Source organism: Wyeomyia smithii, chromosome 3, assembly GCF_029784165.1.
Source record: "Wyeomyia smithii strain HCP4-BCI-WySm-NY-G18 chromosome 3, ASM2978416v1, whole genome shotgun sequence".
NCBI lineage: Eukaryota > Metazoa > Arthropoda > Insecta > Diptera > Culicidae > Wyeomyia > Wyeomyia smithii.
This window is the reverse complement of record NC_073696.1, coordinates 219,881,927-219,904,163: the sequence shown is the minus strand read 5'-3', so window position 1 is coordinate 219,904,163 and position 22,237 is coordinate 219,881,927. Positions and strand designations below refer to the sequence as shown.

At 38.8% G+C, this 22,237-nt stretch overlaps 1 protein-coding gene across 2 annotated transcripts in view; it reads left to right on the top strand.

The window, feature by feature from the left end:
• The window catches only part of LOC129730115 (putative fatty acyl-CoA reductase CG5065), a 106,468-nt gene that overhangs the window by 70,033 nt on the left and 14,198 nt on the right, over positions 1 to 22,237 (top strand). Inside the window, exon 1 of one of the 2 annotated variants that reach the window (XM_055689176.1) lies at positions 7,023 to 7,257. The exons of the other annotated variant lie outside the window; for it this stretch is intronic. The gene's annotated coding sequence lies outside the window, so the exon portion shown is untranslated. Of the gene's footprint in view, positions 1 to 7,022; positions 7,258 to 22,237 lie in introns of those variants that run through there. 2 annotated transcript variants of the gene reach the window in all.

Here is a 22,237-nt window from a genome sequence, read left to right as displayed (position 1 = left end):
GGCAATGTACAGACCGGTGATAGGGCCGAATAGCCTGCACGCCGCATCAAATGATAACGGCCAACGATGCCTTCCGCGGTATGGTAGTCAGAAGTACCTTCTTCCCCGCAAAGACATCCACAAAGCCACCTGGAGATCACCTGACTTACAAGTGGAGAACCAAATCGACCACGTTCTAATCGATGGTAAATTCTTCTCTGACGTCATCAACGTTCGCACCTACCGCAGTACGAATATTGATTCGGACCATTACCTTGTTGCAGTATGCATGCGCTCAAAACTTTCGACGTTGCGAAACACGCGTCAAAGTCGCCCACCGCGACCAAACATCGGGCAACTACGGGACGCCGAGGTTGCACGGGAGTACGCGCAGCAGCTGGAAGCAGCATTACCAACGGAAGAGCAGCTTGGCGCAGCTACTCTTGAAGATGGCTGGAGGGACATTCGATCAGCCATAGGTAGTACTGCTGTAGCGGCGTTTGGTACTATGGCTCCGAACAGGAGAAACGACTGGTTTGACGACGAGTGCAAACAGTTAGTGGAAGAGAAGAATGCAGCACGAGCGAGAATGCTGCAACACAAAACGAGGGCGAACGTGAAGCGCTACCGACGCGCACGGAACAGGCAAAACTCGGTCTTACGGAAGAAGAAGCGCCAGGAGGAAGATCGAGATCGCGAGGCGATGGAGGCACTGTACTGTGCGAATGACACACGAAAGTTCTACGAGAAGCTGAACTGTTCCCGCAAAGGCTATGTGCCACAAGCCGACATGTGCAGGGACCTGGGCAACAACCTTCTCACGAACAAGTGTGAGGTGATTGACAGGTGGAAGCAGTACTACGATGAGCACCTTAATGGCGATGTAGCAGAGGACGACGACGGAGTGGTAGTAGATCTCGGTGTACGCGCAGATGACGACAGAATCCCAGCCCCTGACCTCCAGAAGGATAGAGAGGAGATCGGCCGTCTGAAAAACAATAAAGCCGCTGGAGCTGACCAACTCCCAGCGAGCTGTTAAAACACGGTGGTGAATCACAGGCTAAGCCGCTACACTGGGTTATTGCCAAGTTTTGGGAGGAGAAGGTAGTACCGGAGGGGTGGATGGAGGGTACAGTGTGTCCCATCTACAAAAAAGGCGACAAGTTGGATTGCTGCAACTACCGCGCAATCACGTTGCTGAACGCCGCCTACAAGGTACTCTCTCAAATTTTGTGCCGTCGACTATCACCGGTTGCAAGGGAAATTCGTGGGGCAATACCAAGCGGGATTTATGGGTGCCCGCGCCACCACGGACCAAATATCCGACGTATGGCAGGTCCTACAGAAGTGCCGTGAGTATCACGTGCCCACACATCACTTGTTCATCGATTTTAAATCGGCATACGACACAATCGTTCAAGACCAGCTATGGCAGATTATGCACGATTACGGCTTTCCGGATAAACTGACACGGTTGGTCAAGTCGACGATGGATCGGGTGATGTGCGTAGTTCGTGTTTCGGGGACACTCTCGAGTCCCTTCGAATCTCGAAGAGGGTTACGGCAAGGTGATGGATTATCGTGCTTGCTATTCAACATCGCTCTGGAAGGTGTGATACGTAGGGCTGGTATCGACCCTAGTGGCACGATTTTTAGAAGGTCTTTTCAGCTCATTGGCTTCGCCGATGACATTGCTATTGTAGCACGAACCCTTGAAAAGATGACGGAGACGTACATCAGACTGAAGGCTGGAGCCGGACGAATTGGACTGGCCATAAACGCATCGAAGACCAAGTACATGAGAGGAACAGGTTCCATAGAAGAGAGTGTCAACCTCCCGCCACGAATTCATATTAGCGGTGATGAAATCGAGGTGGTAGACGAGTTCGTGTACCTGGGCTCACTGGTGACTGCTGACAACGACGCCAGCAGAGAAATTCGTCGACGCCTTATGGCAGGAAATCGTGCCTACTTTGGACTCCGGAGGACACTCCGCTCGAATAAAACCCGCCGCCGCACGAAGTTAACCATCTACAAAACACTGATCAGACCGGTAGTCCTCTACTACCACGAAACCTGGACTATGCTCGTGGAGGACCAACGCGCCCTTGGGGTTTCCGAACGAAAGGTGTTGCGTACCATCTGTGGTGGAGTGCAGATGGAAGATGGATCATGGCAGAGGCGGATGAACCACGAGCTGCATCAGCTGCTGGGAGAACCACTCATCGTTCAAACGGCGAAAATCGGGAGACTACGGTGGGCTGGGCATGTCGTTAGGATGTCGGACGACAACCCGGTGAAAATGGTTCTTGATAACAACCCGACTGGAACAAGGCGACGAGGTGCGCAGCGAGCAAGGTGGCTCGATCAAGTGGAAGACGACTTGCGGGGCCTCCGCAGACGACATGGCTGGCGAGCTGCAGCCATGGACCGAGTTGAATGGAGACGACTTCTTCGAACAGCAAGGGACACTTCGGCCTGGAGCTGACTGGTAAGGTAAGTAAGATCAAAGTCATGTATGTAGTGATTTAATCACACAAGCTGACTTTGATTCTGACCATTTTCCAATAACTTTTTCTTTATCACATGAATCAGTTTTAAACCCTATGAGCTCTGTTTTTAATTATAACAAGGCTAATTGGGAAAGATACAAAACTCATATTGAGAGAAATTTCAATAATGAGCTTGATTTGCAAAACGAAGTTAATATTGATTCCGCTTTGGAAGCAATAAAATGTGCAATTGTTGATGCCAGGAATTATTCTGTTCCAAAGGCTCAAGTGAAATTTGATTCACCAATAATTGACGAAAATCTTCAACTTCTAATTCGTTTGAAAAATTCCACAGACGTCAATATCAACGTTCTCGTGACCCTGTTTTTAAAACTATTTATAAAGATTTACAGAAAGAGATTAAACATAGATTTACTCTTCTGAGAAATCAAAATTTTGAGACTAAAGTTGAAAAATTGAAACCATATTCAAAACCATTCTGGAAGCTGTCGAAGATTCTTAAGAAACCTTCAAAGCCCATTCCAGTTTTAAAAGATGGTGAACGTTTTCTTGTATCCAATGAACAAAAGGCTCAAAGACTTGCTCAGCAGTTTGAGAGTGTTCATAACTCAAATTTGAATTTTGTGAGTCCAATTGAAAATGAAGTCACACGTCAATTTGATTTAATTTTTTCCCAGAATTTTTTACCTGCAGAAATAATTGAAACTAACTTGAATGAGATTAAATCAATTATTAAAAATTTCAAGAATATGAAAGCACCTGGTGACGATGGAATCTTCAATATATTAATCAAACATCTTCCTGAGAGCACAATGGAATTTTTAGTGAAAATTTTCAATTGCTGCTTCAAAATTGCATATTTTCCCAAATTATGGAAAAATGCAAAAATAACTCTAATTTTAAAGCCGGATAAGAATCCAGCTGAAGTTTCAAGTTATCGACCAATCAGTTTGCTTTCTTCAATAAGTAAACTGTTTGAGAGAATTATTCTTAACAGAATGATGTCACACATCAACGAAAATTCAATTTTTGCAGATGAACAGTTTGGATTTCTTAATGTGATACGAGCTAACAAATCTGAAGGTTATTCCACTGGAGCTGCTCTTTTAGACATAGAAAAAGCATTCGACAGTGTTTGGCATAAAGGTTTGACTGCGAAATTGCAAACATTTAATTTTCCAATTTTCCTAATCAAAATTTTGAAAAATTATCTTACTGATCGAACTCTGCAGGTTGTCTATCAGAATACAAAATCTGATAGATTTCCTGTCAGAGCAGGTGTGCCCCAAGGTTCAGTATTGGACGCAGTCATGTTCAACATATTCACTTCAGATCTTCCTGATTTGCCTCCAGGATGCACAAAGTCATTGTTCTGATGCTTTATGCAGTACTGATCTGGTCAAGTTGCTGTTAAACAAGGAAGAAAACGCTCCAAAGGATTCAGAATAAAATTCTAAAAATGATTTTGAAGCGTCCTCCTTGGTTTGGTACACTCGAATTACATGGACTTACTGGTGTTGAACCATTAGAGGCTATGTCAAATAAAATTATTAACAATTTTTGACGAAAATCGTTGCAATCCTCAATTGCTACGATAAGCTCTCTTTATAGCAAATAAGTTGGCAATTAAGTTAGTTATAAATTTACTTCCCCTTTTCTGACAATTAGGTTTAAATCCCTACGAATGATAAGTCCTAATTGCGAAAGCAAACAAATCCTAACAATTAAAATTACAAATTTCTAACAGTGTTGAGAAGTCACCATTTGTGATTGGACACACATACTCATTATTTACTAATATTTATCATAAATACTTAAGCTACTAACAAATCCCCCTCTAAAAAAAAGATCAAAAAATCGATCAAAGCAGATAGATCCTTTTGACATGTTGCTCTACACTTCACGGTGTCTCTGGTGGAGGATCTTATGTCAATAAAGTTAGTCTTGCTCTAATACTCCTCATTCGAAAGCTTAAGGTGCCCCTTTGATATGCTACCAAAATTTAAATGTTCTATCGGCGGGTTGAGAATATTTTTTTTTCGGATTTTTTTTGTAGTTTGAAAGGTATTGAAATTGGGAATAAATAACATGTTTCGAGACTATGAAGGGTTATTAATGGGCTCCGATCGTACTGAAACATTTAGGATTTGTTTTTTGATATCATGGAACAATGTTTTGCGTAATTTAACATTTTATAAAAAGGTTAAGTGAGGTAAAAAAGACCCTTCTGCACAAAATTTGTTGTTTTTGTGCTATTGCTTTGAGTACACCCAATCGATTTCTCTAAAAACTAATATGGTGTTTCTATCCTATACAAAGAACAAAATGTCATGTCAATGAACAAATTGATTTTTAGAGCATTTTTTCTCTTGTCAATAGCACTAGGTCTCAAATCTGAACGATACGTTTCATAGAGCAACTCAAGAGCTTCCATTTGACGAATTAAAAAAATGCGCCGTTTTAAAAATGACCGAGAAAACATTTTTTTTTTTGATCGTACGTCCACCAAGCAAGAAAATCGTCATGTTTTACGTTTTTACTACCTGAGAGGTAAAAATGCAACGAAGGCTACCAAAAAAAATTGTGAAGTTTATGGGTTCGATATTGTCGCGATTCGCACAGCACAGCGTTGGTATGATCGATTTCGTCCTGGTGTAGTGGCTGTCGAAGATACACCCCGTACTGGTAGGACAATCGTCTTAGAAACCGATAAAATCGTGGAAATCATCCAAGTAGACCGGCATGTGAGCATTCGCTCCATTGGCCAGGAACTGGATATAGGCCATAAAATTGTTTGAAACCATTTGCAGAAGATTGGATTCCAAAAAAAGCTGGATGTTTGGGTGCCACACGAGTTGACGCAAAAAAACCTCTTAAACCGAATCAACGCTTGCGATGCACTGCTGAAACGGAACGAACTCGACCCATTTTTGAAGCGGATGGCGTCTGGTGATGAAAAGTGGATCACGTACAACAACTTCAAGCGAAAAAAATCGTGGTCGAAGTGCGGTGATCCGGCCCAAACCATCGCCAAGCCCGGATTGACGGCCAGGAAAGTTTTGCTGTGTGTTTGATGGGATTGGAAGGGAATCCACTATGAACTGCTCAACTATGGCCAGGCCTTCTAAGTTGGCCTCAAAAGAGGCTTGCGAAAACTGGCTGTCTGAGTTTTTTTTGCAAATAAGGAGGGAGGGGGTTATAAAGGGGGAATGATGAAGTTGCTTTCTAAATGGCAACAAGTTTGCGAACAAAATGGCGCATATTTGACTTAAATCGGATAATTCTAGGTATGTGAAATAAAGCGTCAAACTTCGATCAGAAATACGACATTTCTTTTCCCCCAACCCAATATGTCAATTCTGAAAGAAATCAATTGAGTGCAATCAAAGTTACAGTTTTTTTTCGTTTTCAGCAGATTTTGGACTCAAAATTTTGTAGGGTCTTTTCAATCAGCAAAACGGAGCATAGAGGTATATTTTCAGATTGAGATAAATAATTAGGAATGGTTTTAAATATTCTCTGTTTGATGAGACAGAAACACGTGATTACGACCAAGTAGGCATTTGTCTGAATTCAGATTGTTGAAATCTTTGATAAAATTGTTAATCTTGATTAGCTAAATTTAACCAACTGTCTAACAAACATTAAATACACTGCCAATTTCGCTGAAACTTGAACTTCAATCTATAAATGAAACTTTTAATATTATATCCTAGGCTTTACATCCAAATAAAATCTGCCTGTCGTTGGTACTTATGGCGAATAGATTAATACGTCGATTGCGAATTCCATGACATGACACTATCTGTTTCGTATAGACAGAATATTATTTGGCAACAATGATTCTACGTTGCCATTTTTGATACAACCAAATTCCCATACAACGTATAATTATTCCACATACCACTTCCGTCATAGTGGTGACTAATGTGTAAACGAAGAACCTAGGTAGATACGTCACTGATCTAGCATTCCAGATAATTTCCATTGCAAGCAGTAAATATGGAGTTGATTAGAAGTTGTGGGTTCAAGTCTCACCTGCTGAACTATATTTTTCGAAAATCTCTAATCAATTATTCCCCCAGTTAGTATATTTTTCAATCGTCAACTCCACATTTACTGCTTGAAATAGAAATTAAAAAAAACTGACTTGCATTATAGTCGATAAAAATAAGAAAAATTCTAGATAATTTTATAAAAGACCGCCTGTTTCATCGGGAACGATCGATTACAAGGCGTCTCCATAAACATAACCAAACGCTCTCTGCACGGTCGCGGATTGTCTTCTCATAGCGTGCAGCAGCAGCAAGCAACTCACTTCCCACTGCTTGCAAGCGTGCACCGCGGTTCTCACCACACCGGTAGAATGCCGACGAAACACGCGATGATGAAGACAGTGGCTCACTTGCATTGCAAGCTAAGTACGTATGGAAGGAACTTTCAATGAACAACAAGTTCGGGTCGAACAGACAGCTAGACAGACAGACTTGCGCGGGGCCAGGCAGATTTTAATCATACTAAGTAAGGCAGCCGTTGTACTAAGTCGATATTCAGTCGGTGATCATCTTTCGAGCGACGCGGACGCGGGGATCTACGGTAAACAATTGTGACTGTGCATCTGGCAGACCTTCTCCCGAGGGTACAACGCTGGAGGCGACCGTTATTGGGCTGTTTGTTTTGTCGGGATTACTTAATCAGCAAGTGGTGCACGTGGTTTGCCGCAAGGCCTTTTGCGGATAGCAGGTTCCTCGGGGACTAGTACAAAGTGAGTGTTTTCTGGAAATAGTGTTGTTTGTTTTTTTTTTTTAAATAATTTTAAAAGATATTTGCACTTCAGAAGAAATAAGTTAACTATCACATTCTACTGCACCGGTGACGTTTTTGTTAATCACGATGAATGTAATATCAATTCACATCACGTTGAGTGGAACGGTTTTGTATGGGGAACCAGTAATAATTAACTCGAGTTATGATTTAAATGTTAATCACGTAATTTATTAAAGAATGTGTTCAGGCAAAAGCGATTATGAATAAGTGACTTTCTGTTATAACGATGTGACGAATGGAGAAGTGGCGTATAAAAATTTATTCACATACTTTTTCATTTGAACAAGTGGCCTTTGCTGTTACCGAAAAGGGTATTCAACTATTTTTTTTTTCGGATTTTATGGTAAAGAATGACTAAATTCTTACCTTTTTTGAAACAATAAGTTTGGCTGATCGTAAAAAAGTCTACTACTTCGTTGATGTTTTTTTCTCAAACTTATGGGATGTAAATCAGTTGCTGCTGTCATCGCAATTACGGTCTTTGAATGTCACTTTAATACACGTTATAAGGCGAGTACAGATGGCTATCAAAATATCTCTGCGTCTTAAGCTATTTTACACACGACACTACAAGATGCAGAACTTTTTTTTCCAGTGGAGCGTGCGCGCGTATTTTTTTAATAAATTACTTGAAGCAGTTTTATAACTCATCGGTTATAATTTCGAAATTACGTTTTCGAATTTTTGTGGTATTAATGAAGTTCGAAATAAAGTGCGTCTGAGTGACTAGAGCCAATTCCATATTGTATGTTTAGCACATAAAATAACCTTAACGGTAGAACACTTTATAGATGAAAACTGGACAAGGCATCGTTTTACTGAATGAAAAATTGTTAAAAACGTCTTTTGATAAAGTTTCAAGCAGACATCCGTGATCCGTGGAATTTTTAAATAAATATTCATTTTTAGATTTTCCATAACACATTCAAATTTCTATGCGTTTTTTATTGGTAAAAATAATTATTGGTCATTAGGTTTATCTGTATTTAATTAAATTTTTAGTTATTGAATTAAAGTTGTCCAAAGATATTATTTTTTTGAAAACGTGTTCTTAAAAAGTGTTTGCTCAGAAAACTTTTCAAATTCAGGTTGGATGAATTTTATTCTAAGTCTCAAGTTGACAATAAGTTTCTAGCTGCAATAACACCGCTAAAAGAGTTAAATAAAAACAAGCTTCTCTAGATTTGTTACTAAATAGATCAGACAGCAGTTCAACTACTTAAAATCACAAACTCGCACAGTAGAATTTCAGTTTAATATCAATTTTTTTGCTGAATCCCCATCATATCTCGACTTTCAGCCAAGATTGTCTCTTAAAAAGCACACGACCGGTATCGTTGCACACAAAAACTTCGCAGAAACAATTACTATAAAAGCACAGATAAATGACTAAAGTGGCATTTGAATGTCAACTTGGCTACCGTGAGATGACAAAGTGACGTAAGTGCCACTTTCTCGAATATGAGTTTTTGATACCAATTTGTTCATTATTCGAAGACCTATCTTTTGGTATCTTCCTTTCCGTTGTTACTTATTTGTACGTTGCATAAAATCAAAAAAACAAAGTGACGTTGGCACACATTTCCATACAAAAGTGACGAAGAATTGTTTCGTTTTTGGGCCGTACTGAAAAACTGATCACTTGGATCTACGTCACAATGTCATCTCACGGCAGTTGGGTGAGATATCTTCTCAAGTTGCTATTTATTTGGGTTTATTTTTCAACTACTTTACTCTTGATACACGAGATTGGAAGTTTTAACAAAACAGGATTCGTTATGGATTTCGACACACAAATCCCATAGAATTCCAATTAATTTCTGTCATATGTTAAGGGTTTTGATTTACGTTGAAGACCTCAAAAATTTTATACTGCGTATTTTAAAGACGATCGTTTTTGGCCTTTATACGTTGTAAACTAGTAGTTTACACTGATATGTATTCGTTAAACTACAATTGCAACCGCCGGAGGCGAGAATGCATGAGTAAGTTATTAAAACGGTGACCTACATGCAGCATACGATTTACCGTGGCCCTAGGACCCCTGCCAGTGTCTACCGAGGGTACGTATATTCTCGTTTTTTTGTGTTTTGTTTTACGGCGACACGGAGGGGATTAAAATGCACCCACGACAGACTTTACTGCATATTTGTAGCAGTAGTGCAGCGCTGCAGTTTGCAGTGATGAGTTGCAGCCGCCGTCGACGGCATCCACCATCATCGTCATATTGGGGTTAAAATTTAATAACATTCAGATGCGATTGCAAAAGCGTACGAGAGCAGCGGGTACGGTGTGCAGTATTGGCACTGTGGCCCTTGGTGAAGATTTTTGCACGTCCACCACAAGCACAGAGTTTTTTTTCTGCTCCTAGATGCTAACAGTCGCTTCTTGATGACCGATGCAATGGAATGATTCAAAGCACAGTGCAATAAATTGCGACACATTTTTGCAGATGAAAGCGGGAACTGTGTCGGTTGGGTAGGTAATTATTGTACAGACTGTCACAGATTTGAAGCTTTCACGATTTGAGTAATTTACCAACAGATACGTGAACTATGAGTTGCAAAGGAATGTTGGGCATGCTTTTGGATTGTTTGAAATTAACTTGTTTTTTTTTATTCAACTAGTAAGCCTATGTTAATCGAGGCGCTTTAAAATCATTTTAAGAATTTTATTTTAAATCTTTTGAAGCGCTTGTTTCCTTGTAAACAACACCTTGACCAGATCGATCTCAAACTTATTCGTAAATCAAAAATAATTGATTCTTTAACGAGAACATATAAACTCATGTCTCATATATTCAACCTTGTTAGACCAGTCTAGAAACAATCTCTCTAGGCTTATGAGGAATGATGACCAATTGAATTTCAAAAGCATCCGAAAAAGAATTCCATTCTCGCAAATAAGAAATGAAAACATATGAGACGAAAACTTTTTCCTTTTACACGAATCACTTTGTTCATTTGGAGGTACCTACATGAAAACACAATTGAATGGAATAGATTCTTCTTAGTTCACTTAAGATTTCTCATAAAGTAGAATCCTCAAAAACTCACTTAAAAGCTCTGAATTTGATATTATAGCCGGGCATCTGCACGCGAAAACTCATTTAATTCAATCACCTACCTCAAAAAACCAAATCCGCGCATCGTTCCATACGGCTACAACGGGACTCGTTCAGCAGCCAACCAAAGTTTTTTTCATCACTGGCGAACCAATTTTGTTAATCACTAAACACAATCACTCACTACACTAAAAATACTTTAATATTTTAAATGTTCACGTCAAATTCCCTAGAACAAGCTAGAATTAGTAGAAATATATGAGATGAATTTCTACAATTCCTAAATTTCAAATGAATGTATCTTCATCTGTTTTCAAGAAAATCAAAGTTGCCAAATCAGTTTCTGTTAATACGAAAAAATCATACCAAAATGTCAAATTATTGCGACATAATTGACATAAATCGACAGCACTGCAATGATAACCTAGGTTACCAATTTTGCTCGTAAACAACTACAGCGGATATCTAGGTACCTACTACGACGGGCTGCCGCTACGTTCATTCATGATAATGTTATTCATTCATGATTAACAGTGTGATGAATATGGGGGCGCCATGAGATGAATAATTTGAGCAGTGATTTAAGTTTTGAGATGGATATGGGAGCGTTGTGAAAAATGGTTTGTTTCACAAAATACAGGATAAATATGGCTAAGTTTACTTAATATACAATGCTGAACGATTCCATAAGAGCACGCAAGCGTATTTTGTTTATTTGTTCAATGATTTCGTGAATATTTGGTGTTTTATCATTTAATCATTTGGTGAACCTTGAAGCGTGCCTGACATGAAAACTATAAGATTATAAATTCTGAGTAGACAACCGGCGGAGAAAACTTTGTTTTTAAAATTTAGAAAATTTGAAGTAGGAAGTTTTGCAATCAAATTTTTAAGCGAAATTGTCAAATGCGTTTTTTTATCTAATAGAGGCACTCCAATGAAACGCTTTCAGGTTTGTTAGCCCGTATCATTTTTATAACTCTGAGCGAAATCCAAACTGTTCATCTAATCCAATGGCGTTACAACCAGTGATGGAAACGAAATGAATATGATGCAATCATCGTTTAATCTCCACATGTACACATCATGAAGTGTACAGACCGCGACTAAACTTGAATCCTCTCAACACATAATGAAATGATGATATGGTGCGTAGGTTTCTGGGAGAAAATAAACACATGACTAGACTACATCTGCTCTGAGAAGCGATTCGCTCGTTGCGTTTGTCTCTCCATATGCCGGTCGTTAGGGGAACAAAGAATAGCAGCAGAAGAATATCATGTCGCCTGAGCAGCAGCAGAGGTGTGGTGCGGTGAGAGGGAAAGTGTGGGGGAAGGGCAGTGGCAGCGGTTGACATGAGCGAGAGTAGGAGAGCATACATTGTCATTTTCTTTCTTTTTCTGACAAAAAATCATATTCATGGGTAAGAACATAACAAGATCTGATCGCTCTGTGTAACAGAGACGAATAACTTCATACACCGAGTTGTGCACATTGAGAACCATATGTTGTGGTGTACACTAACGACAAGCAATATATCGTAAAAAGGAAAGCAAAGAGAGTGAACCAACACCGATACTTTGTTATTCGCATACTGACAACGATCTCAACGCATCTTAGGCCTGCTTTATATGTATTCAAAATCGCTAGAAGTGATTTTTTTCCATCGCTGGTTACAACATGTATTAGATACAAGAAAACTGATCAGCATCTCCAATTACTCGAGACACTCGTAAATTTTTGGTATTAGACTTCATTTCGTAAATCTTACTAACTTTAAAAGTTATTCCTTATATGAATTTTAGTGTTTAAAACTGATTACTGAGATATAGAGAATGTTATAAAAGGATGCTCGCAATCAAAATCAACATGTGTGATTAATTTACTGCATATATTTCTTTGATATATTAATATTGAATCGATCATAAATGAATTTCTTACAGAAATAACAGGAGGGTTGTGTGCAAGGCAACGACCGCTGCTTGCGTGTTAGTCATTTTTCCTAGTAAATAAATGTTGACCGTTCATTGGCAGTATTGAAAAATCTGTGCAAATGAAGTTGAAGTACTACTTAATTTCAGTTTGCACATATAAATACGACCTCATTGAACAGGAAAAGAACAAACTCTTTGCGGCGCAAACAAGTTTCAACAGTCAGAGTATACATGTGAATTCAAATTAAGATAATTAACTGTTGTTTAAAGCTCAAAACGAGAAAATATCAAATCTTCGATTCATTTAGAGAACTCATTAAGGCAACAAAATAACATGTATTGTGTCGTGTTGCGCGGCTTGAAAGAAGAAAATGTTCCGGTCCCCGTGTCGCATGGAAGCAAATTGTTGCGTGTTTGATATTGCCGACGGTAGACATTAGTATGAAGGTGGAAATTCTGCAGTGATGTCTAACTACAGTAACTGTTCGCTAACTGGGTGCTGTTTAACTGGGCTGCTTTTTAACTGGGCGTTCGCTAACTGGGCTATAGCCCAGTTAAAAAGCAGATGAACGTCAAAAATCAGCGTTTGGCATATCGATGTCAAAACGAGATAGGGGCACATGAATAGTAAATTGAAATTGATTTTTTCAGTTCAATGGATTTTGGTTGTCATCACACATGCGATCCACCAGATATCCATCTACTCGTTTCCAGGTCAAATAAATATTTTGTTGGAAGAAAATGTTTCCAAGCAACGGTTAGTGCAAATAAAGCACACGCATAGCTAAAGACAATTTATTATTTCTCAGTTACTGTTCATCAATCAGAATTTTTAGTGTATTTGTTTTAAAACATTTTCCAATATTCGCTGAGGGAGTTTTGCCTAGCGCCAATACATCGAAATCCCCCTCGGTATTTGACGACATTTGAAATGTCAGCCCAGTTAGCGAGCGACATTCGATAACTGGGCTAGGCCCTCAGCCCAGTTAGCGAACGAACAGTGTATAACCGTCTTCTTCGAGACGTTACATCCTTGTTCATGAAGTGTTATAAATTTTCTAAAACGGACTCACCACCGTGAGCGAAACCTGCCGAACTTTTCTGTTTGAAATCGGATTTGTTTCATATATACCGCTTGTGATGCACAGTATCAACGAATCGTAATAAACATCACACTGCTGCGCAATTGCAGCAGCATCAAACCACAGTTGCGGTCCAGTAATAACCATTCATTATGCTCTTCTAAATACATTTAGAAAAAGGCTGGTTGCTGCAATTGCAATTTTCATTCAATTATCGCATAAATGCTTCATGGTCAGATAGCGCGCGATATCCGCTCTGACATAAGAAATTTTTCGAACGTTGTGGAATGGAATAACTGGAAAAATAGGTGTGACTGAATTATTTCCAGTTATACCATTTTACAACGTTCGAAAAATTTTATATCGTATTTCGTAATACTAATGTACGAAAAATACATCTCACTCATTCTGGCTCAGAGCGATCTTTCGATAAACCCCACATTTATTTTTAGTTCCTACAGATTTTCTCAGTTTCGTTACACGGATGTACAAAAATGATTTCTTGTGAACATTCTGTCGAGCCGGACCGAAGGGCAACGAAATAACATTTATTGTGTCGTGTTGCGCGGCTTGGAAAGAAAAAATGTTCCCATCCCTGTGTCGCATGGAAGCTGATTGTTGCGTGTTTGATATTGCCGACGACGGTAGACATGAGTATGAAGGTCGAAATTCTGCTGTGATGTCTAACCATAACCGTCTTCAAGGCGTTACATCCTTGTTAATGAAGTGTTGTGAATTTTCTAAAACAGACTCAGCATCGTGAGCAGAACGTGCCGAACTTTTCTGTTTGAAATCGAATTTGTTTCGTATATCTATACCGCTTGTTATGTACAGTATCAACAAATCGTAATAAACATCACACTGCTGTGTATTTGCAGCATCAAACCTCAGTTGCAGTTTATTAATAACCATTCATTATGCTCTTCCAAAAACATTTAGTAGCCTTGAAAAAGGCCGATTGCTGCGATTGCAATTTTCAATCAGTTATTGCACAAATGCTTCATGGTCAGATATACCCGCGGCAACTGCTACGCTATTCGTAGCCATGCCACAGTTGTGGCCGCTATTTGCTGCCATTGTTATCCGCTGTCCTTGCATCAGCTGGCCCAGCTGCTATCGATGCTGAGATCCGCTGCAACTAGTGCGCTATCCATTGCTACGCCACAGCTGGCCCGCTATCGCTAGTATCCACTGCACTGCTACTGCTGCTGCTAAGGGATGACTACCGTTGTCGCTGTCTAGAACTATTATGAGCGGCTCCGGCTGAAACAGGCTCTTATATAGGCCAAATAGCATATTTTCAATTGCAAAGTATATTATTCTGTCGACCGTGCTTTGGAAGCAATCATATAACGACCAATCAGAGGTCGTTTTTTTCGTTTTGACAAGGCTTGACTATTTTCAATAGTACAATAGTTTGAATAATAAAATTACAATTATCTTCATTTGGGGAGAATCTTAGAAGATTTTCCAATATATTGCTGCAAGAACGAAGGAAATCCATCGAATTTTAGCCGATTTATTAGCATTTGAAATTGGACATATTTTTCACTTTTTTCGGTTTTAGATTTTCTTTTCACATCCCTGAGTAGCCAAACTTCCTGAGAGAAGTATTCTACTTCTAAAACACGAAACAATCATTAATCAAAATTTTACCAATGGAATTACTTAAAGAATTGAGGAGTGTCACGAAAAGTAGTCGAAAACTAGTCGTCTTTCATCAAACTCTGCACAGTAGTCTTAGTGCTGACCTCTTCTTGAAGTCTGCCAATTCCCGGGATACTGTACTTTTCTTTTTGGTGCGCTATAGAGCGTTTTCATACCAAATGATCTATCGTCGAATATCGATTTTTTATTTGTATGGTACTTCGCACACGTGTTTTATTTAGCAAACTGAGTGTTTTCCAAGGGCGGACCAATTTTTCAGACTCAAGAGTAATTTTCTAGAGGGGCTTAAGCATTTTAGCATAGTTTTTTTCTCTGTAGCTAAGATACCTTAGGTTGTACAGGGTGTCACCGTGAAAGTGATACACTTTTCGCCATGAAATCAACAAATATTTCTTCTCTGGTTTTTTTATTATTATGGTAGAGTAGTAAAGTTACCGTTGAATCAGTTTAATTCAAATCTTTCGCCTTTGCATTTGATTACGGCCCGCAAACACTTTTCAAAATTATCACAATGGAACATTCGTATGTTACGTACGGCGAAATTTGGCAGTTTTAAATTTATTTTACGATCCATTTTTCTTGCTGACCGGGCTGGATTCCGTCGGATACTTTCTTCTACCGCTTTGATCACCGCTGCAGTCCGCACACTCCGTTTTGTGTCCGGTTTCTACTTGGGGACAACCGTGTCAGTTCCCTCGAGTCGTTTGATGCTCCTGTATACAAATAATCTGATCAAACAGCTTCCTTCTGATCTGTATGTTTTTTGGTTTATAACTTTTGGTAAAAAGTGCAGGATGGAGAAATGTAAGACAATTTTTTACTTATAAATTATGGTTTAAAGATTTTTTTCAATTTCAACTTTTAAAAGAATAACAACATTTCAATGAAGCAATATGATTCTAATAGCCATTTCAAATCATAAGGCTCTTAGTGACTAACTTTCTGGACGCATTTGTATTTGTGATATTTCAAAAGTAGGATTGGAAAAGTTTTCTACAATTCATTCCCAGACAATCGTTTTGTACAACCAAAGGTTTCTGAGCTACAATGCTTTGAATGAAACTTATGCAAAAATGCTTACACCCTTATAGAAAAGTACTCTGGAGTCTGAAAAAATTGTCCACCTGCGGAAAATACTCAATTTGTTAAGTCTACGTGAAAAAATGGTGAATTTTTTTTTCTGCGTATTTGCTGATCATTTGGCATGGAAACGCTCTTTACAACTTTGCAGTAACATTCAATCGACGGCAGTTGGGAATGAACATCTACAGCAGATATTTTGGAATAAGTGACCTCCACTGACTTGAAATGCTTTTTGAAACTATCCATGGGTATTTCTCGTAGATTTTCTGGATAAACGCTTCGAAGTGTTCCAAGTTGGAGATCTTTTAATTAGTAAGCTTTGTAGGGCCATACAGAAAATCCTTGGCCTTAGATCTGGGGAGCTTGACGACCCTTCATTTCCACTCAGAAAATCCGTCAAATTGTCCTTACACCTGTCTTGAACCAAGTTCGCAATATGCGCTGGTCTTTTTGGAGCACATAGTGGTCGTCTCCAAAGAATTTTCGCAGACGGCAACAATGTTCTCCAAAACTATTGTTACTATAATAAATAGCACTGACTTTAACGCCTTTGTCGATGAAGTAAAAGCTTTTTTTTTTCAGGACAAAAAGTTTCTCATTAGAAAAAAAATAACTCATGGCCAGCGTTTTTCTGAGGACTTGAAAACGCCTTGAACTTCGCACTTCTTGTAGGCCTTCCAAGGTCAGCTGCCAAAATATTGTGGGCAGATCCAAAATATATTAAAATCGATGGCAAGTTTTCGAATAGATCGTTGCCTGTTCCCCTTACAAGTTTAACGGTATCCTTGCAGATCGTGAGCGACCGGAACCTCTACGGTTCTCCAAAGATGATGTCCCTTGTACTTTTTGATAGTTTTTTTTAACAAAATCTCGTTCAATCCCACACGATTTCAGGCGGTTGAATATTGTACAAGGGCGGTCTCCAGCCAAAAACCGCTTCACTGCCACCTCTCGAAATTGCTTAATTGCGCATCGAAAACAAAACTGACACAACCCAATGCGTTTTGTGAGTGCATATAGTCTGCACAGTAAAAAAATCTGAATTTTACACGTTACGTTCAATATCTTCCCTTGAACCATGATTTTGTTTGAAAATTATGTGCGATATTATTTAAATTTCAATTGCTTCTGGCGTAAACCACGATTTCGTTTGATCATTGTGTGCAATATCACATAAATTTGCGTGAAATATTATGGAATTTTCTATCATAGCGATGGAGGCAGTTCTTTGTATGCGATTCCAAATTAACCCGCGAGACGGAACTTTTTGAAAATAGTCGTTGTTTGCACTGGCGCGGTCGATTTGGGAAAACTTGGAATATTATTGAAGGGGAATAGTTGCTCTAAGTTTTGATAAAGATACCATCCCTCTGGACCCCTCCCCGTTATCGTGAAACGCAAATATATCTGTGCTTTTTCTACGTTTCCAAACAGATTGGGCAAATGATGAGAATTTTCATACACATCAATTGCTCCATGTATCAAGTCATTTCAGATAGATGAAATATGATAAATCAGAGTGAATTTTGAAGTTTCCAGATTTATTTCAGTACAATATCACCGAACTACGTATTTTCAAAATAAATCAAAAAACATGGTCGTCTTTATAGCTTTTAGTTCTATATTTTTAGAATAAGGTTTTCTGAATCCATACAGGATGAAATATTTATTCTTGCATGCACAGTTTTTTCGAAAATCAATTTTTCATAAAAACTCGTTCTTTAGTAAAATCAAACTCATTTTTCTCAAAATCTGTACATGCTACAATAAATATTTCATCGTGTAGAGATTCAGGAAACCTCGTTCTAAAAATGTAGAACTAAAAATTTCAAGGACGACTATGTTTATTGATTTTTTTTTAAATACGTAGTTTCGGGATTTTGTACAAAAATATTTGATATATGAAACAATTGATTCGTATGAAAATTCCCGGCATTTGCTTGATCTGTTTGAAAAAGTAGAAAAAACACAGACATATTTGCGTTTCACAAAAACAGGGAGGGGTCCAAAGCGGTGGTACCTTACTCCAAAACTTAGATCAACTAATCCCCTTAAATATAGTTCCAAGATTTCCTAAAATTTTCACATTTTGTGCAATGGTGGAGCCGACCTTTTTGGTCACAATCATCCATTCTTTCTTCAACTTGAACTCGTTATTGAATACCTTGGACAATTTTCGAACTTTGGCCTTCATTATGGCCCAAAATCTTTCCACCGGACGAATCTCTGGTGAATTTGGCGGTTTTTTGTACACAAACAACGTTAATGCCTCTGTACCAATCCAACGTCGTTCCGGTGTTTCGGGGGGTTCATGTCCTTGGGTACGAAAGTGACCCCGTTGGCTTCGTACCACTCCAGGACATAATTTGAATTGTGGAACGAAGCTAGAACCGGCCAGAAGATTATAGATCTCTCAACAGCTAGATTTAGCCAGAGATTTATAGATCTTCAACAGAGAAAGCAGACGCTTCTGTTGACACTCTTTGAGGTAGATCTCCTCGTTTACAGTCCCGGTAGTCACGAACACGCACTCCTTCTGGCCCATGAGCAGATCGCTTGCCAAAGCAGGTATTTCTTGGCATACTTTGAAAGTTTCTGCTTCCTTATTTCCTTCGAAACATCATACTTGTACTGGGCACTGAAAAACAGTAGCCCCAGAAGCTGCCGAAAGTCCGCCTTGATCATGACAACGATAATGAGGCTTTGTCAGCATCTGGGTTTACAGTTTTCGGGCCCGTGGCATTCACACATTTTTTTTGCTGTTCGTCACGATTCGGTGCTCCTGCACTTTGTACTTAAGCAGTCCCGCCCGGTCGTTGGCTTTCTGATCGAAAAACTTGGACAGATTCCACTACTTGACCACCTATCCATGACCGAAGCAATAGGATTCTGCATAAACGCTTTCGTAACACGTTTGTAATTCTGATCACTAAATGAACATATATTCTGATCGCATTTCTCTTTCTGTTCGATGCTCAGGGTTTCGTAGTAACGTTTAACCACACGACTCACCGTTGACTGGACGATTCTGAGTGGTCAGGTTTTGAGCGCTTATATATCAGTCATTACTTTTCAGAATTTCGAGGTTTTGGCATCAACCGATCAGAAATTCTTTTACGGTTGAATTTATGTAACAAAAATAACCTATTGTTCGAGATACACTATTGAAAAATTGATAAATCACATCGATTGTCTAAATCATACCGAGCAACCAATCACCACCTCTCTTCACAAGCACAGTCGACACTAACGGATACAACCGATCTGACTTTGTAAACAGTCTCGCAGCTTTCAACCAATAACGAGCTCGCTTTCGGTAGCTGCAACAGGTGTTTCAACACCATTTTAAAATGCTTCTTTTATCATTACCACTGAACAGATTCTAAACAGGAATGGCTTGATTGATAGGGGAAATATTGCGCAAGATTGTCATATACTAATTTAAATATGTTTTCGATACTAAACTAGCTAAAAGTTGTGTTAAAAGTCGTGCACATTCAACCAATCACAAGCTCGCTTCCCCTTTGCTCGCGAATGAATTTTTGCTTTGGGCTATATAATAACCTGCGTCGTCTCATAGTAGTCATCAGTCAACAAGTGGGAGGCCACTAGAACGGTCTTGAATAATCAGCAGCGGTGGCTGATTCCAGTGGCGAAACTGAGCTGCTGCAGAACCAGAGCGGTGGTATCAGGCAGCAGCGGCGGAGGTAGTGGGCAGCTGCATTTCTTCATTCTGTTCGATAGCTAGAGCTGTTGCGTGTGTATGGCTAGCTATAGCGTGTGTAAGATATAGCATGTGTAGCATATTATGGCTATAGCGTGTATATATATCTTCAGCGTGTGTACGGATAGTTATAGCGTGTGTGTGGATAGCTGCTGCGTGTGTAATGATTACTTATGGCGTATGTATGGATAGTAATAGCACATGGTTGGATAGCTTATGCGTGTTTATAGATAGTTGTATCGGATGTATGGATAGGAATAGCGTGTGTATGGATAACTTTAGCATGTTTGTATAAAAAACTATAGCTACAGCGTGTGTATGAATAGTTTTAACGTGTGTATAGATAGTTATAGCATGTGTGTGGATAACTATAGCGGGTGTTTATCGAAGATTATTATTGTCATTAAAAATATTAAAACGTCTTAACGAACACAGTTGTGAATTTGATTTTACAGCAGCGATTTTAACTTCTTCAGCCAGTCTTTAGTCATCGAGAAAAAATTACTGCCTATGAATGATCAACACTTATTTACTAAAAATTTCATTTAGATCAAAACAGGTTCTTTTGAGTGTCATAAATTATTGGTAAAAAGAGTTGCAAGTTTTCTCAAAAAGCATTCATTAAATTTTCATTTTTGTTTCTCGGTCCGCGGTTTTGATTTTGTTTCTCGCACACAGAGAAAGTAACAAACTTGTCGCTATCGTGAAAAATAACAAAACAATTAGAAATGCTCTAAATCACAATTGAAGAAGTTAAGATATTTTCCTGTCACTCGCCAAAACCTTGATAACAACTACCGAAAAACGTGTAATTGAGCTCTTGCTGTATTAAGTTATTGAAATAAACGTATTTTTTGTTTAAATACAGGAAGTTATATGCTGGGCTGGAGCTAACCGAGCATGAGTTTTACCAATTTAATGTCAAACAATTTTTAAATTTAAAATTTTCGTTTGAATCGTTCTGGGCTCCAATTTCAGATAGTTTCGTTAAGTTTGCTTTTTGCTTAGATAGGAAAATTTTACCAATTCGCTCAATTAAATGATTGTCTTGCTGGTGCAGCTACGAACAAAGGTTTGATTCGAATATGTATGAAATGACAGCGATTAAATAAAAGATATCCATTCTTTTAGTAGGGTAGGAAACATATTCTAAGCAGCTTTAGGAACCGCCTGTGTATTCAGACGAAATACTCGAAATGTGCTGGGTGGAACTCAAACAGTAGTATATCAATCAGCTCTCTATCGTTTCCTCTGTCAGAACTTGTTTTCGGATTGTAAAACTAAGTTAGCAAACTTTGACAATCATCAATCAAAGTTACCAATCGAGGGACACTATTCCAATCACCCCGAACCTATTTTAAGCAGTTTCCTTCTGTTTTGCAGGCGTTTTTTTTTCAGCGCCTGAAGTGGCTCCTGAATGGCTGCAATATAGGTCGATTTGTTTCAATTGCAATTGTTCACAGATTTCTTTGTGATTAACGGTATTTCTTATGTTCGTAAGACAGCTAGACAATCAAAGTTTTCGTTTCCATCATTGAAATTGTCGATAGTGGTCGAAATGCAGGAGTTTGAGGCCTGTTTTCTTCGACTGATTAAAATAGGTGCTACTGCTTAAGCCGTTCCCTACCCTATATATTATTATTTATAACGTTTTAACGTCTCAGCATTCAGAAATGCACTAGATAAAATTGCAGCAAATACTAGAGTTGCAATTCTCTCTATTATTTGTTTTAATGGAAAATAAGAATACCGTAGTCCAACGTCATGCGGTCGTGTCTTGAATACCACCAATACCATTTTTTTTGTCGCAGATAAGATGATCAGGCGAAAGGCTATGACAAGATTATTTTGCATTCAAAACCACAATTTGGCGCACGCATGCTAGAAGTCAACGGTATATCGGTATATCTAGAATCAACGGTATATCGGTATATAAGCAACAATTGAAACATAATAAAAAAATAAATTGTGATCAATTGTTGCACTAATGAAATTCCGAGGTTTTAAGAAACATTTTTTGTTACTACGATGAAATTGTAAAGAAACAAGCAACAACTAAAGTTGCATCGCTGCTTAAAAAATCTTCACACCAACAACGTAATTCGCGAGGTTAGATTTGTTGTTGAAACGTATAAATGGCATTTGAAAACCTAACCTTCACTGAATAGATCTAGTGGGTGGAGCATACATGTTGCCAACGTGATGCTTGCGAGTTTCAAAAAACAAACACACAAAAATACTTCTAAAAGTTGCTGTCATGTTCTGAAGCCATGTAACAGCAACTTTTGCTCAATCGTTCGCCTTATATTTGTTTTTGAGATGAGGTTATTCACTGCGTTGTAACTCTTGGGTGCTTGGACTAG